Consider the following 14,662-nt stretch of genomic DNA (forward strand, 5'->3'; position numbering starts at 1 on the left):
TTGCACATCCGGGGGGAGTCTTCTCACCTTCGTCCCTATTGGAATGATGAGCCAATTTTTAGGGTCCGGACCCCAACTCATTGGCCCAGGTCTTCGGAGGAACAGCAGTTACCAGCAGATTGCCACTCCGCTCAAACATTCCCCGGATGCTGCTCCTTCTATCTTCTGGGAACTTCCAGGCCCGGCTTTTTCAGATTTGTATATGCAGTGTCCATCTCGAAACTTGGTTACAACGGAGTAGAGTTGGGCTGGGGGGGGGGGGGGGGGGGGGGGGAGTGCGGGGACAAGGACAGGACATGCCTCCTATCTATGGCACTATCTACTGAATGGTAAGTTTAAATGTCCAGTCTTTGAAAGTTAGTGAGTGGATGAGTGAGTGAATGGCTAGGTTGGTAGGGTGGGTAGGGAAGTAGATGGGTGAGGTGATTAGGTAATTTTGGGGATGGGTGAGGTGAGCGTGTGTGGGTAGGGTGGGTAGGAGGTTGAGAGGGTAAGTGGGTAAGGTGGGTAGGTAAGTGAGATGGGTGGCTGGTTAACTAAGTGAGGCGAGTAGAGTAGGTGGGTAAATGAAGTGGGTATTTGCGTAGGGTGAGTAAGTGTGTCGGATGGGTAGTTGGATAGATGGGTGAGTAGGTATGGGGGTCGGAAGGGTAGATGAGTGAGTGAGTGGGTAGGATGGGAAGGATGTGAGGTAGGTAGGTGGGTGTGTGGGCAGGGGGTTGGAGAGTGGTTGGGTTGAGATGTTAAAGGTAGTCAGGTCAGTGGCTAGTCAAGTCTGGTTGGAGGTAGTCGTGGTTTTGGGGTAGTTGGATCAGCAGTTATTCAGGGGATCAAGAGGGATTTTTTTGAGGGGGGTGTGAGTGATTAGGGGGTCAGTTCTAGATTGCCCAGGAATTAGACTGGGTTTTAGTTCAATATTTTCTGGGTAACTGTTCGGGTAAGTACCGTGAAACTGTCCAAGGTCTCCAGCTCTGACTTAGACTCGGAGACATTCACGGAGGATCCTGGGGAGCAGGGTAATTGTTCATTGGGTGTTTAACCCTCTCGGGTTTTCACATATGTCTCTGTTTCTAGGATGTGCATTTTCGGTCAAATGTCTGCTCTCCAACAATCCAGAGATGGGACGGATTGAAATTGGGCATCTGGCCATTGCTTTCCCAGAATAAGCAAATCATTCCACCGCTGTCTCCCTAATCACCCAGGGTGGGTGGGAAGGAGGATGCATCCAACCTGTCAAAGGAAGGATTTCTAATTAAGGGACCATGAGTTACGAAGAGACCTGGGAGGGCTGCATGGTGGGTCTCTTACCTGGATGGGCTGCTGCTGGATCTGAGGGGCCGACAGTGAGGTGAGGTCTGCTGAAGATGGAAGAAAGAAGACAGCCTCTCCAACCAAGTAGAGCTTGCTGGAAGTGACTGAGGAAATCAGCAGCAGAGGAGTGCTCCCTCTAACCAGAAGACATCGCACCAAGAGGATTCGGGAACGTACGAGAGCATGCCAGGTGAGTGGCGGAACACTTTCAGGTGCCAAGTCCCACACACGGAGTTGCCCTGAACAGCAAGCCTCAGGTCAACACACATTGTAGCTCCATTCATTCCTCTCTCTGCAGCCACCGCACTTCATCATCTGAATAGCCCATACTTGTCCTTATTCAGTTTCCCTCTCACATCCATGTCACATGGTCATCCTCCACAGAAACCATTATGAACACTCACGTCTCTGGGTCTTCCAGGAGTAAGAGCACACAACATGGTGAGAGGCAGAGACCTGGAGGTGAGGTGGGGTGTTGCGGGGTGTGGGGGTGGCCCTTCAGTGGCTGGCACTTTGTCACCACTGGCAATGCACAGGGCAGGACGGTAGCACAGTGGTTAGCACCGTCACTTCACAACTCCAGGGTCACAGGTTCGATTCCCGGCCTGGGTAACTGTCTGTGCGGAGTCTGCACGTTCTTCTCGTGGCTGCGTGGGTTTCGCCTCCACAACCCAAAAGATGTGCAGGGTACGTAGATTGGCCACGCCAAATTGCTCCTTAATTGGAAAAAATGAATTGGATACTCTAAATTTATTTTTATAAAAAGCTTTGCTTTGTGGCACTTTGTGAAGTTGAATTATGTAAAGTTGCTTTCTAAATATCAGCTCCTATAGTTGTTGGTGAGTCAATTGTTTTTGATCCAGTCAAAATGAAATAGGGTTGAATCATTGACAGTAGTAGAATGGACAGTGAGGAGGGAGAATTGTTCTGGTCATGAGGGGAAAGTGTCACTTCAGCCAATTCTGCACCACTGCCCAAAACAAACTGGTGCACAATGTACTTGAACAGTGCAAATGTCTTCTGGACGATTTCCTCTGGTCAATGTATGCAGCCAAATCATAAATTCCTTTTCTTTCCTGGGGCATAGTTGGAAAATTTACTTTAAATGAACCATATTGAATGAGCCACCCACTATACAACCCAAAACCACGAGCTCAATGGAAAGGATAATCGGGCAGTGTGTATAAAATGGGTGGCTTTCATGTCACTCATTTCACACGGTTAAATTTCTTCTCATATAGAGGTTGACTTAGCTCTTTCTCTGACTCTTGGATTTCCTGGCAGCAGTGAATAGAGGAAATTCTGATGGGCATCGGTTCTGCAGCAAAGGAGCCCATTTGTTTTTTCATCCATTCACTTAAATGGATGTAAAGGAAATTTTAAAAAGGTGGTATCTCTTAAGAGTGTATCCAAAAACCCCATGCAAGACTAGGAAAGCCCACTCCTCTATATAGATGCACAACTGAAGTTATAAATACTTTAAAATATATTTTGCATGTTATACATACATTTCCAAATATGCAAACATGATGGAGTTATGTATACATGTGTACAGATGATGTTCCTACAACACTATAAACTTGCACAAGATGAATTTTTATAAGGGTTCTTCCACTTGTGCACTATTAATTCAGTGGAAGAACTGTGGTCTGCCCAGAGCATTGCTGAAATGTGTTTTTCTAAGGTTGCTTTCATCTTTACTATAAGGTTATGGCGGATAATCAGAAGGATTCTTGCCCACCAACTCATTACCAATGAAGTATTACTCCAACAGTACAGTTGCTCTGCTAGAGTGAAGAGGTTCATTGAGACAAGGCAGTAGCAACTATTAAGATCCTTTCATCCTGGGCGGGATTTTCTGTAGCCCGACACCGAAATCGAGAATGGCGATAAGGCGGAGAATGGCTCCCGACACCGTAATCGGGGCAGACGCTGGTTTGATGTTGGTTGGAGATTCTCCACCCCCTCCATACCGGTGTCATCAGGATGTACGCTGCGCACAGCAGAAATCCCGTTGGCGTGTCATGAGCCGGGCCACCCATGATGCTCCGCCTCCGATTGGCCGAGTACCCAACGATGTGGGCCACATGTGGTCCTGGCAGTCGGGAGCCTGGCATTTTGGCTGCGGACTGTGTCCAGCGCCGCCACACTCGGCCGAGATCTGTGCAGCTGGCCTGGGGGGGGGGGGGGCTTCTGCTAGAGCTGGGGGGAATGGTGGGGGTGGCCAGGAGTTGGGCTGTGCGGTCGGGGTGAGTGGGTACGCGGTCTAGCATGGTCGGCGCCGTGTTTTCCGGCGCGACCAATGCGGGTGTAGGCATGTACAGCTGCAGCTTGTCAGCCCTGCGCATGTGCGGCCTGCAACCTGACGATTCTCCGGCCATTTTCCCCACGTTCTGCGGGTGTTCCACGTGGCACTGGTGCCAGACCCTCACCGGTACCGGAATCGGTGAGGGTTTTGTGCCAATTTTCTCATCGTGGAACACCACGGATTCTCTGTTGGCGCCGGCACTTAGTCTCAGAAACGGAGACAGCCCGCTGTCTTTGAAAGCTGTGCAAAACAATTTTAACAGGAAAGACAAAGTACTATAATGAGGGGCCCACTGTATTGGGATAATTTAAATAACCAGGCTGTACGGAAATGTATGTTTATTTAACTAAAAGGCCAGTCAAAACGATGACCAGCAACTGCTTGAGGAAGAGATTCATATGCTGTGTATCAAAGTCCTTCTTTGACTAATGACTTTTCTTCCTGTTGCTATGCGTCATAAAATTTAAAAAAGCTTAATAAACTCATTATCACTTCAGGCAGGCACAGCGAGATAGACACCAATAGGGTCAGTGAGCATTGGAGGATGAGCCCATTTCGTGCGTTTGGTGGATCTAAGACATCCGTTGGACTGGTTCCAGTCACTTCCTGATGTGGAAAGAGACGAGACAGGTTGTGGGCAGAACTGAAGTGCATCAGCTGAGCTTCAAGACATCTGGTGGAAATGAGACCAACTAAAGCTGAGATATTTTAAAAGCCTTAAAAATGGCTTGCATAATATTAGTACTAACAAAACAACAATGACCTAATATTTATACAGAACCTTTAATGCGGCAAAAAGTCCCAAAGCTTAATGGAATGTTGCAAACAAATTTTGACACTGAGCCACATAAGGAGACATTAGGGGGCTGATGACCATTAATTTAGCCAAAGAGGTAGATTTGAATAAATTCTCACTTACAATAATGACCTGGCCAAGAGACTAACAGAAATTACACGATATAATTCATTTTAACATTAAAAACAATAAAATACAAATTAGCAGTGAACGAGAATTGACAGTTTAGCAAGTACAGGTATCAGTTAACAGAGCCTTAACCCTGCTGCGAAAGGCATCCATAGTAATAAAGTTAGTTAGCTTACAGCTTTGGTTGTACCTCATCCCAGTCATTGACAGCTGCAAACTGGAATGAATTACGACCAAAAACTGCGCACATTCTTGAACCAGTGTTGGAATGGTTAAAATGGGGATATGTAAGAGGTCACAACTCGAGTGGCACCGATATCTCAGAGGGCTGTGGGCTTGGGGAAGATCACAAAGATTGCGAGGAGCGAGGCCATGGATAGATGTAAAAAGGAGAATGCAAATTGTATCACGTCACATTAAGCGCATCATAACAGTTGGAGAATTAATCTTGTCACAATGCATCTCAACATTGTAAATGCATTTTGTTTTCGCTTTTTGCAGCAAAAGCTTTGGAAGAACAATTTCCTTACACAGGTAGAAAAGAGGAAACACTCACATACAGTTACGATGTTGCTACATCTGGTGATAAGAACACTCCCCTCTTGCTTCTCCCAATTTTAAAGCACTTACGCAAATTTTTAAAAACTAACCAGTAGCTTTAAAAAACTGTCCCCTTCCCCAAACATGGCCCAACAACTCAAGAATGGTTTTATGACTAAACCTCTAACATGTGACAATCAGTAGTGGCATGGGAATTGCAGCGTAAGTTGCAGGTACATGAGATATTTCTTCATTTGTATTAATGGATATACATGAAAGCCTGAAAGGAACTTTCTAATGATGAGGCACACTATTTTTACTGCTGCATTTCAAGGGATGGAAGCAAGAGTTTGCTCCGCGAATAAGTTAAATTTCTACATTAAAAATTTGCACTCCGGTTAATTTTAGGCGCTTTTATTGTTCACAGTGGTGTGAAAGTGAAGCATGCTGGACATGTAGGAGTACCCTGATCCCCACTTCTATGGTTGTTGGCAGTTCCCTCTACATAACTGCAGTTGGACATAACTGCTTTGTTTTATACAGGACAGGATAGTTTCCAGAGCATGGGTGGGAGAGGGGAAGGTATCAAATATCTCCCAAGAACTTATGGAGTCGGAGGAAACTCCGATAGAGGAACTAAAGGGCAAGTGGAACTAAATGAGCTAGGGGGAGAGATAGAGGCGGGTCTGTGGCTTAGCCTGATACAATTCAAGATAGTCCACCGGGCACACATGATGGTGGCCTGGATGAGCAAGCTTTTTGGGGTGGAGGACAAGTGTGCGAGGTGCGCAGGAGGTCCAGCAAACCATGTCCATATGTTTTGGGCATGCCCGAAGCTTGGAGGGTTTTGGCAGGGCTTTGCTAAGGCTATGCCCACGGTACTTAAAACACGGATGGTGCCGAGTCCAGAGGTGCCGATCTCTGCAGTGTGGGAAGAGCCGGGAGTCCAGGGGGCGAGAGAGGCTGCCGTTTTGGCCTTTGCCTCCCAGGTAACCCGGAGACAGATACTGTTAATGTGAAGGGACTCGAAATTAGAGGCCTGTGTTAGTGACATTGCTGGGTTTCTCAGTCTTGAGAGAATAAAGTTCGCCCTGAGAGGGTCAATGTTAGGGTTCGTCCGGAGGTGACAGCCGTTCATCGATTTTCACTGAGAAAATTAAAATGTCACAGAGGCAGAAATCTAGGTAAGGGGGGGTGGGCAGGCTATTGTCTTAATGTGATGGGCGCAAAGAACGGGATGGGGTTGGAACTGTTTTATGTACCATGTTTATGTTGCTGTTATTGTGATTACTATTATAAAAGCTACAAATACCCTAATACCTGGTTTAGCACAGAGCTAAGTTGCTGGCTTAGAAAGCAGGCCAGCAGCACGGTTCAATTCGCATACCAGTCTCCCTGAACAGGTGCCGGAATGTGGTGACTAGGGTCTTTTCACAGTAACTTCATTTGAAGCCTACTTGTGACAATAAGCGATTTTCATTTCATTTCAAATGTTTAAAAAAAAATAACTGCATTGTTTTGTTTAAAATCCGAAGTGTGTCTGTGTGTATGGTGGCACAGTGGTTAGCACTGTTGCCTCACAGTGCCAGGGACATGGGTTCAATTCCGGCCTTTATGGCCGTGTCAAATTTGCACTTTCACCCCATGTCTGCGTGGGTTTCCTCCGGGTGCTCTGGTTTCCACCCACAGTCCAAGATTGCGCAGGTTTGGTGGGTCGGCCATGTTAAAATTGCCCCTTCATGTCTAAAGATGTGCAGGTTAGGTGGGGTTATGTGGTTACAGGGATAGGGAACTCTAGGTAGAGTACTCTTTTGGAGCGTCAGTGCACTTTTAATGGGCCAAATGGCCTCCTTCTGCACTGTAGGCATTCTATGGTTTTATACCCCAATGTGTTCCCAGAATTCAATGTGCTTTCTCTGTTCTCGATGACATTGTAAATAATTATTGATCCTCAACATAATATTAGCATTCATACAGTCCCATGATGTTAGGTGCTCGAGTCCAACTCCAAAGACAAAGATCAAAGAACAATACAGCACATGAACAGGCCCTTCGGCCCTCCAAGCCTCTACTGGTCATGATACCAACCTTTGCCAAAACCCTTACCACTTCCTAATGCTGTATCCCTCTATAAAAGAACAAACAAGAAATTAACGTAAAAACTCCGCTGCCACTATGGTGGATTTTTGAGAGTGCCATGTAGACAGAGGCATTATCTTTCAGATGAGAGGTTAAACCAAGGTGAGCCTGTCCTCTCATATGGATTTAAAACAACCCGTGGCATTATTTTGAAGGTGACTAGGGGAATTCTCCTGCTGGCCAATAATTATCCCTCCGCCATCCGAGGGTCAGACGACGGCTTCCATAGAACGTGGGAGCCATTCATGCAATTGTTCCGGGACCTGTTTGTGGCCAACGAACAAGAGGAAGAATAGTCGGGTGGCCAAGAATCAGGGGAAAATGGACGGGAATCGGGGAAGGTAGCCGGGGGGGGGGGGGGGGGGGGGGGGTTACGGGTTCGTTATGGGGGTTTGATGGCAAGCTAAGGTCCAAAACCAAACTATAAATAAATGCCTATAAACATGTGCCTCGGCCATATTGGGGAATGTAAAATATGTATGCCGGCTAAAGGGGGCGGCCACAATTGTTGTTATGAAGATGCTTACCTGTAAATATACATGTAAAATTTTTGTGTTTTCTTTTTTTCTCTCTAATAATTTGTAATTTGTCATATATAAAATATGAAAACTCAATAAAAAAACATTTATTAAAAAAAAATAATTATCCCTCAACCAATATCTCTTTTTTTTCCTATAAATTTAGAGTACCCAATTATTTTTTTCCAATTAAGGAGCAAGTTAGTGTGGCCAATTCACCTAGCCTGCACATCTTTAGATTGTGGGGGTGAGACCCACATAGACATGGGGAGAATGTGCGAACTCCACAGGGACAGTGATTCAGGGCAGGGATCGAACTGAGGTCCTCAGCGCCGTGAAGCAGCAGTGCTAACCACTGCGCCACCGTGTTGCCCAGTCACTCAACAAATATCACTGAATCAAATTATCTGGTCATTATCATGTTCATGTCTGTGAGATCTTGCTATGCACAACTTGGACGCCCTCATTTCCTAGACTACAATGTTGACTACAATTCAAACGTACTTTGTGATTACAAGCATCTTGAGGTGTCCTGAGGTTATGTAAGGTTCTATATAAATGCAGCTACTTCTTTATTTCTCATATCAAAGTGCCTTGCATAATGGATTCCAATTGAAATGTAATAACAGGTACAAAAGCAATTGCAGCACCCATTCTGTTCCAGTAATGTTCTTGGTTTAGCAAGAAAATAAAAGAATAGTTATTCTGTTTCTTTATTGTTATATTGTTGGGGGGGAGGAGGAATGCATGTCAGGATTCCGGGGGAACTTCCTGCTGATAATACCATAGGATAGTTAGATAGAGCCAGCACTGTTTCACTCAGGAGGCATCGAGTATAGCTAAGTTGATTGATTTTTTTTGAGGAAATAATAGAGAGCGTTGAGGTCTTGTGGTGAAGTGGGTAGCATTCCTACCTCTGAGCCAGAAGGTTCGGGTTCAAGCCCCACCCAGCACCCAATGGCCAAGGAAGGTGTGTTGATAACGTGGCCAAACAGGTTAAGTGTGTCAACCTGTAAAATCTTTCCTTGTCCCTTGCCTGAGGCTTGGTGCCCCTCAGGTTAAATCACCACCAGTCAGCTCTCTCTCAAATTGGGGGGGCAAAACCTAGTTACCTAGTCCCTGAACTCTTCGCACGGGCTAATTCAACAAGCCATAATCATAGAATTCCTACAGTGCAGAAGGTGGTCATTCAGTCAGGTTTACATCGGCCATCCACACCTGACCTAGGCCCTTCCATATCCCGATAATGTCACCTAACGTTTTTTGACACGAAGGAGTAATATTATCATGGCCAATCCACCTAACCTGCACATCTTTGGACGTGGGAGAAAACTGGAGCACCCGGAGGAAACCCAGGCAGACATGGGGAGAATGTACAAACTCCACAGTCACCCAAGACTGGAATTGAACCCTGGCACTGTGAGGCAGCAGGGCTAACCACGGTGCCACCCAATAACGATAATGGTTAATCTTGGGTCAGGTCTTTCAGTTCCTTTCAGAATCCCACACCACCCTAATTCCTAGGCAGCAAGTTGAGATAAGTGGATTCCAGGGTTGCCTTAACTGCCTTAGCCATTGTATATACAACAACTTGTCTGTACATAGCACCATTTATGTAATAAAACACCCAAAGATTCTTAACAGAGGCATTACTAATAATATGTAACATGGAGCCACATAAGAAGATATTAGGGCAGATGACCAAAAGCTTGGACAACAGAGACAAGTTTTAAAGGATGTCTTAAAGGAAGGTGGAGAGTTGGAGGGAAGGAATTCCAGAGCTTAGGGTCCAGGCAGCTGAAGGCTCCGCCTATGATAGAGTGAGTAGAACTGGGGCTGCTCAAAAACCTGGAATTAGAGGGCCACAGAGATCTTGTGAGGATATCGAGTTGAAGGAAATTGCAGAGTTGCGAAGGGGCAAACTTTGTTGGGAGTTGAAAACATGGAGCAGGATTTTTCGGATGGTGTGGGGTTTGCGCCCCGTCAACCAGGGAATGCATTCCCAAATATTGTATAGACATGGGACTTTCACCCCTCACTTGAATGGATGTCCTGACTCAGGGTGAGGGATGGGGGGGGAGCCCTAAGCTCTGGAATTTCCTCCATACAAGGGGGGGTACATGTTTTGATGGACAGGCCAGGGGTCACACCCATATAGTGGGGGGGAGGGGGAGTGCCGACCCAGTTGGGAGTGGGGGGAATCTGATGTGTAAACCTGCCGGCGGGGGCATCTCTAAATCAAGGAGTTGTTTAAGTGGGAGCCAGTGTATGCCAGTATGGCAGTGAGCATAGGATGATGGGTGAAATGGGGTTTTGATGCAGGTTATGACATGAACAACCGAACTTTGAACAATCTCAAGTTTACCGAGGGTAGAATGTGAACGATCTGCCAGGAGTGGAGATAATTACACAGTGTCCGAAGAGAAGAGTTTGAACACAGCCGCCAGCCAACTAAAGTGCTGGATGCCACACACAGACACATGGGGCAGCGAACCAATTCACAGCTTGCTGGTTAATACATTAAACATTCTAACCGCCTTCCCATTTTTGGGTGACTCATGCTGGCTTCCCCTGTCACAGGGGATGTCAAGTCGTCCATCTGGCCAATCACAATGGGTGGGGTTTAGGCAACAATAAGGCTCAGCCCCTTGTGTACCAAGTGCCATTGAATATACTGACTAGGAGGCAGGTCCTTAATGGATTTTGATGCTGCGATCATTTCTCTCTTTACTCTCACCCCAGGAAGACACCCCTGGACTGGCTCAATTACACCTTAACAAGTCAGCTATAGAAAACATGTTTGTGAGAAGACAGTCCTAGCCTCTTGTGCTCTATCAGGCGGTGTTAATTGCAGCCTAGAAATGGTCGCTTTATACTGTAGCTTTTGACAATTTGCATCCTCTATAAATTTGAGCTCATTCAACATTTTTGCGGCCTGCCGGCTAACACACAGCCAGTCTTGTACGCACATTACCCCTGTGCTGGCTGACTTACCTTGGCTTCCAGTCTGGCAATATCACAGTTTTAAAATTCTCATCTTTGTTTTTAAACCAGTCCATGCCCTCATCCATTCCTAATCCACGACAGGATCGAGAACAAAAGGGCACAGATTTAAGAAACAAGCAAAAGAGAGATGAGGAAAATCTTCGTGCAGAAAATGGCTCGGGCCTGGAATGCACCCCTGAGAGTGTCGTGGAGGCTGGTTCAACTGAAGCATTCAAAAGGGAATTGGACTATACTTGAAGAGAAATAATGAGCAGGGCAATGGGGAGAAGGCAGGAGAATGGAATGAAATGAATTGCTCACTCGGCGAGCTGGTGCAGACATAATGGGCAAAATGGCCTCGTTGAGAGCTGTAAAATCCTGTGACTCTGAACTCACCCACTCTCTCTCTCTGTATCCTTACGTTTCTTTTTGTTATTTTCCCTGTGTTTTCTCCCTCAAACTATTTATTTCTTTTTGTCCATGTCTCAGTCTTTCTATTTCCCCTCTCTATTTCTGTCTCGATATATATTTTCCATGTTTCTGTTTTTGTTTCTCTTTCTATTTCTTGGAGTTTCTTCTGTCACTATTTCTCTCTATATATATTTCTTTGAGTGTCTCTCTCTGTGTTTAGTTTGATCCCAGTTTCTCTCTATGGTTTTTTAAACCCTACCTCGCACCCTACAGCCCTTTGAGTTCCCCTCACTCCTCCATTTCTACTCTTTTGCACATCCCCAATTTTCATTGCTTCACATTGGCGGTCGCACATTCAGCCTAGGCCCTAAACTCTGAACATCCCCCCTAACCCTCTCCCTCTCTTTACTCATTTAAAGTGTTCTTTAAAGCCTATCGCTTTGGCCAAACATTTGTGTGTGTGTTGTAATATTTCCTCATGCGGCCCAATGTCAAATGTGGCTCAAAAATGTGCTTAAGAACCACCTTGGGACATTTACTACATTAATGACTCTGTAAAAAACAATATAGAATCATAAAATCCTGACAGTGCAGAAGGAGGTCATTCAGCCCATTGAGTCCTTGGCAGCCCTTGGCAAAGCACCCCCGTAACCCAACCTAACCTTTAGGACACTAGGGGATAATTCAGCATGGTCAATCCACTTAATTGCACACCTTTGGACTATGGGAGGAAATGGGAGCACCTGGAAAAAAAAATCCATGCAGACATGGAGAGAAAGTGAAAACTGCACACAAACAGTTACCCAAGGCTGGAATTGAACCCATGTCCCTGGAGCTGCAAGGCAGCAGTGCTAACCAATATGCCACCATGCCACCCACAGATTGTAAATGAGAAATATATATATATGTAGCTCAATATATGGGGTATGGTATATACATGGATGGCGCAGTGGCACAGTGGTTAGCACTGTTACCTCACAACGCCACGGACCCCAGGTTCAATTCCGGCCTTGGGTGACTGTGTGTGTGGAGTTTGCATGTTCTCCCCGTGTCTGCGTGGGTTTCCTCTGGGTGCTCCGGTTTCCTCCTACAGTCCAAAGATGTGTAGATGAGGTGCATTGGCCATGCTAAATTGCCTCTTAGTGTTCAAAGATGTGTAGTTCGGGGTTAATGGGATCAAGCTTGGGCTTGGATAGACTGCACTTTGGGAGGGTTGGTGCAGATTCAATGGGCCGAATGGTCTCCCTCTGCACTGTAGTGATTACATGATATTGCTTCACAACATATAAAACATATGCTTAAACAAAATGAAGTTGTTTAAACAAAATTAAGTCATAGTCAGTAATGCATCTCTGCTGATAACCAAATTAACTCAAAAAATGTTACAGGTAATGTTACAAATCTAGTCAGGAGATAGATAAGTAAATTTATACCAATGGATGCAGCACTAAAATATGATTAATCAAGACACTATTACAGGTGACCAGTCACCTGCTGTCTGCAGGGGCAACGGGGCAATAGAACAAGAGAATAACGAGTTAAACTTAATGAAAAGCAAAATCACGAGAATGTTCAAAATCAGAAATAACAGGAAATACTTGAAAAACATAGCATCGCAGAGAGAGAAACGGTTAATGCTCCAGGCCAAAATTTGAAAATATTAGAAATGGAGCAGCATTTCAACAAGTGCAGAGTCAAGGAAATGGGGAGGATGGGATGGGGGTGAGGCAGAAGAAGTTAAATGATAAAAAGGATGATTGTGAAGGCAAAAGGAAAATAGCAGCAAAGATATAAAAGATGGATCTATCAGAGTTGACCATGACAACAACAGAACTATAACCATCATTTGCTACCCAAAATGTTACTGAGATTCGAGCTTGTTAAATTCAATGCTGAGTCCAGAAGGTTGTAAACTGTATAATCAAAAGACCGGTTTCACGCCTCAAGCTTCCATCAAGCTTCTTTGGAATCGTATAGGGGCTGGAGATCAGATTGGTCCAACTGTGAGTGAGAAGAAAAATTACAATTACAAGAAGTTGCGTGGAAATCCCTCCCTGACAGCACTGTCCATGTATTTGCGCCTGTGCATGTATCTATGTCTGTGCAGAGTCTGCACGTTCTCCCCGTCGGCATGGGCTTCCTCTGGGTGCTCTGGTTTCCTCCCACAGTCCAAAGACGTGCAGGTTAGGTGGATTGGCCATGCTAAATTGTCCTTAGTGCCAAAAAAAAAGGTTAGGTGGGGTTACTGGGTTACGGGGATTGGGTGGAGGTGCGGGCTTAAGTATGGTGCACTTTCCAAGGGCCGGTGCAAACTCAACAGGCTGAATGGCCTCCTTCTGCACTGTACATTTGATGATTCTATGATACATGGACTGCCGGCGTTAAAGAAGGGAACTCAGCACCACGTTCTCAAAGGTAATTAGGGACGGGCGATAATAATGGCCCAGCCAGCGAAGGCCACATCCCACGAATTATTTTTTTTAAAGTGACTGGATGATCAGGGTCACGTTTGTCAACGGAATTGAGATATTCAGCCAGCCAATCACCCAAATCGCATATGGTCTGGTCTCCCCTATGTATAGGAGACCATATTGTGAGCAGTGAATACAGCATACTAACATAAAATTGGTACAAGTAAATTGCTGCTTCACCTGAAAGTATTGTGTTACGATCGCAGCTGATGTCAATACTGGACAAGATCTCTGAGTGTACTCCCGCTTCATCTTCCAAGCACACTTTCATATCTTCAGCCATGCCAAGCAGCACACCACTACTCCAAATGGGGATTTTGTTCCTTATGACCACAGCCCTGAGTCACAAACATTCAGCTGCCCTCTCACTTCTTATGGGATTCTCTCAAGTCCACTTTATTTCCAGTCTGTTCCCCACAGCTCTTACTTTAACTTGGAGCCGTTTTCTCTGATCCTGTCATTTATCTTGACTCAATGGGGTGTATCTCTTATCCCTCAGTTTCTTATATGTTTCAATAAGATCACCTCTTATTCTTCTAAAATTAAACGAGTATAGGGCCAATCTGCACAATTGTTACCCCATAAAACACCATCCCTGAAATCAGCCTAGTGAACTTTCCCTGAATTGCTTCCAATGGAAATACAGCCTCATTAATGCCCTGTACAGTTGTAACAAGACATTTCTACTTTTACACTCCATCTCCCTTGCAATAAAGGCCAATATTCCGTTTGCTTTCCAAATTACTTGCTGATCTGCATGCTATCTTTTTGTGATTCATGTACAGGGGTACCCACATCCCTCTGTACTTCAGCATTCTGCAATCTCTCTCCATTTACATATTATTCTGCTTTTCTATTCTTCCTGCCAATGTGGATAACCTCACATTTTCCAACATTATATTTTATCTGCCAATTTCCCCGCCCACCGATCACCTAACCTATCTATAAACTTTTTCAGTCTTTTTGTATCCTCACGATTTCTTTCCCACTGATCTTTGTATCACCAGCAAATGTGGTGACAATGCAGTCTTTTCCTTCATCCGAATCATTAATA

Source organism: Scyliorhinus canicula, chromosome 19, assembly GCF_902713615.1.
Source record: "Scyliorhinus canicula chromosome 19, sScyCan1.1, whole genome shotgun sequence".
Classification (NCBI taxonomy): Eukaryota; Metazoa; Chordata; class Chondrichthyes; order Carcharhiniformes; family Scyliorhinidae; genus Scyliorhinus; species Scyliorhinus canicula.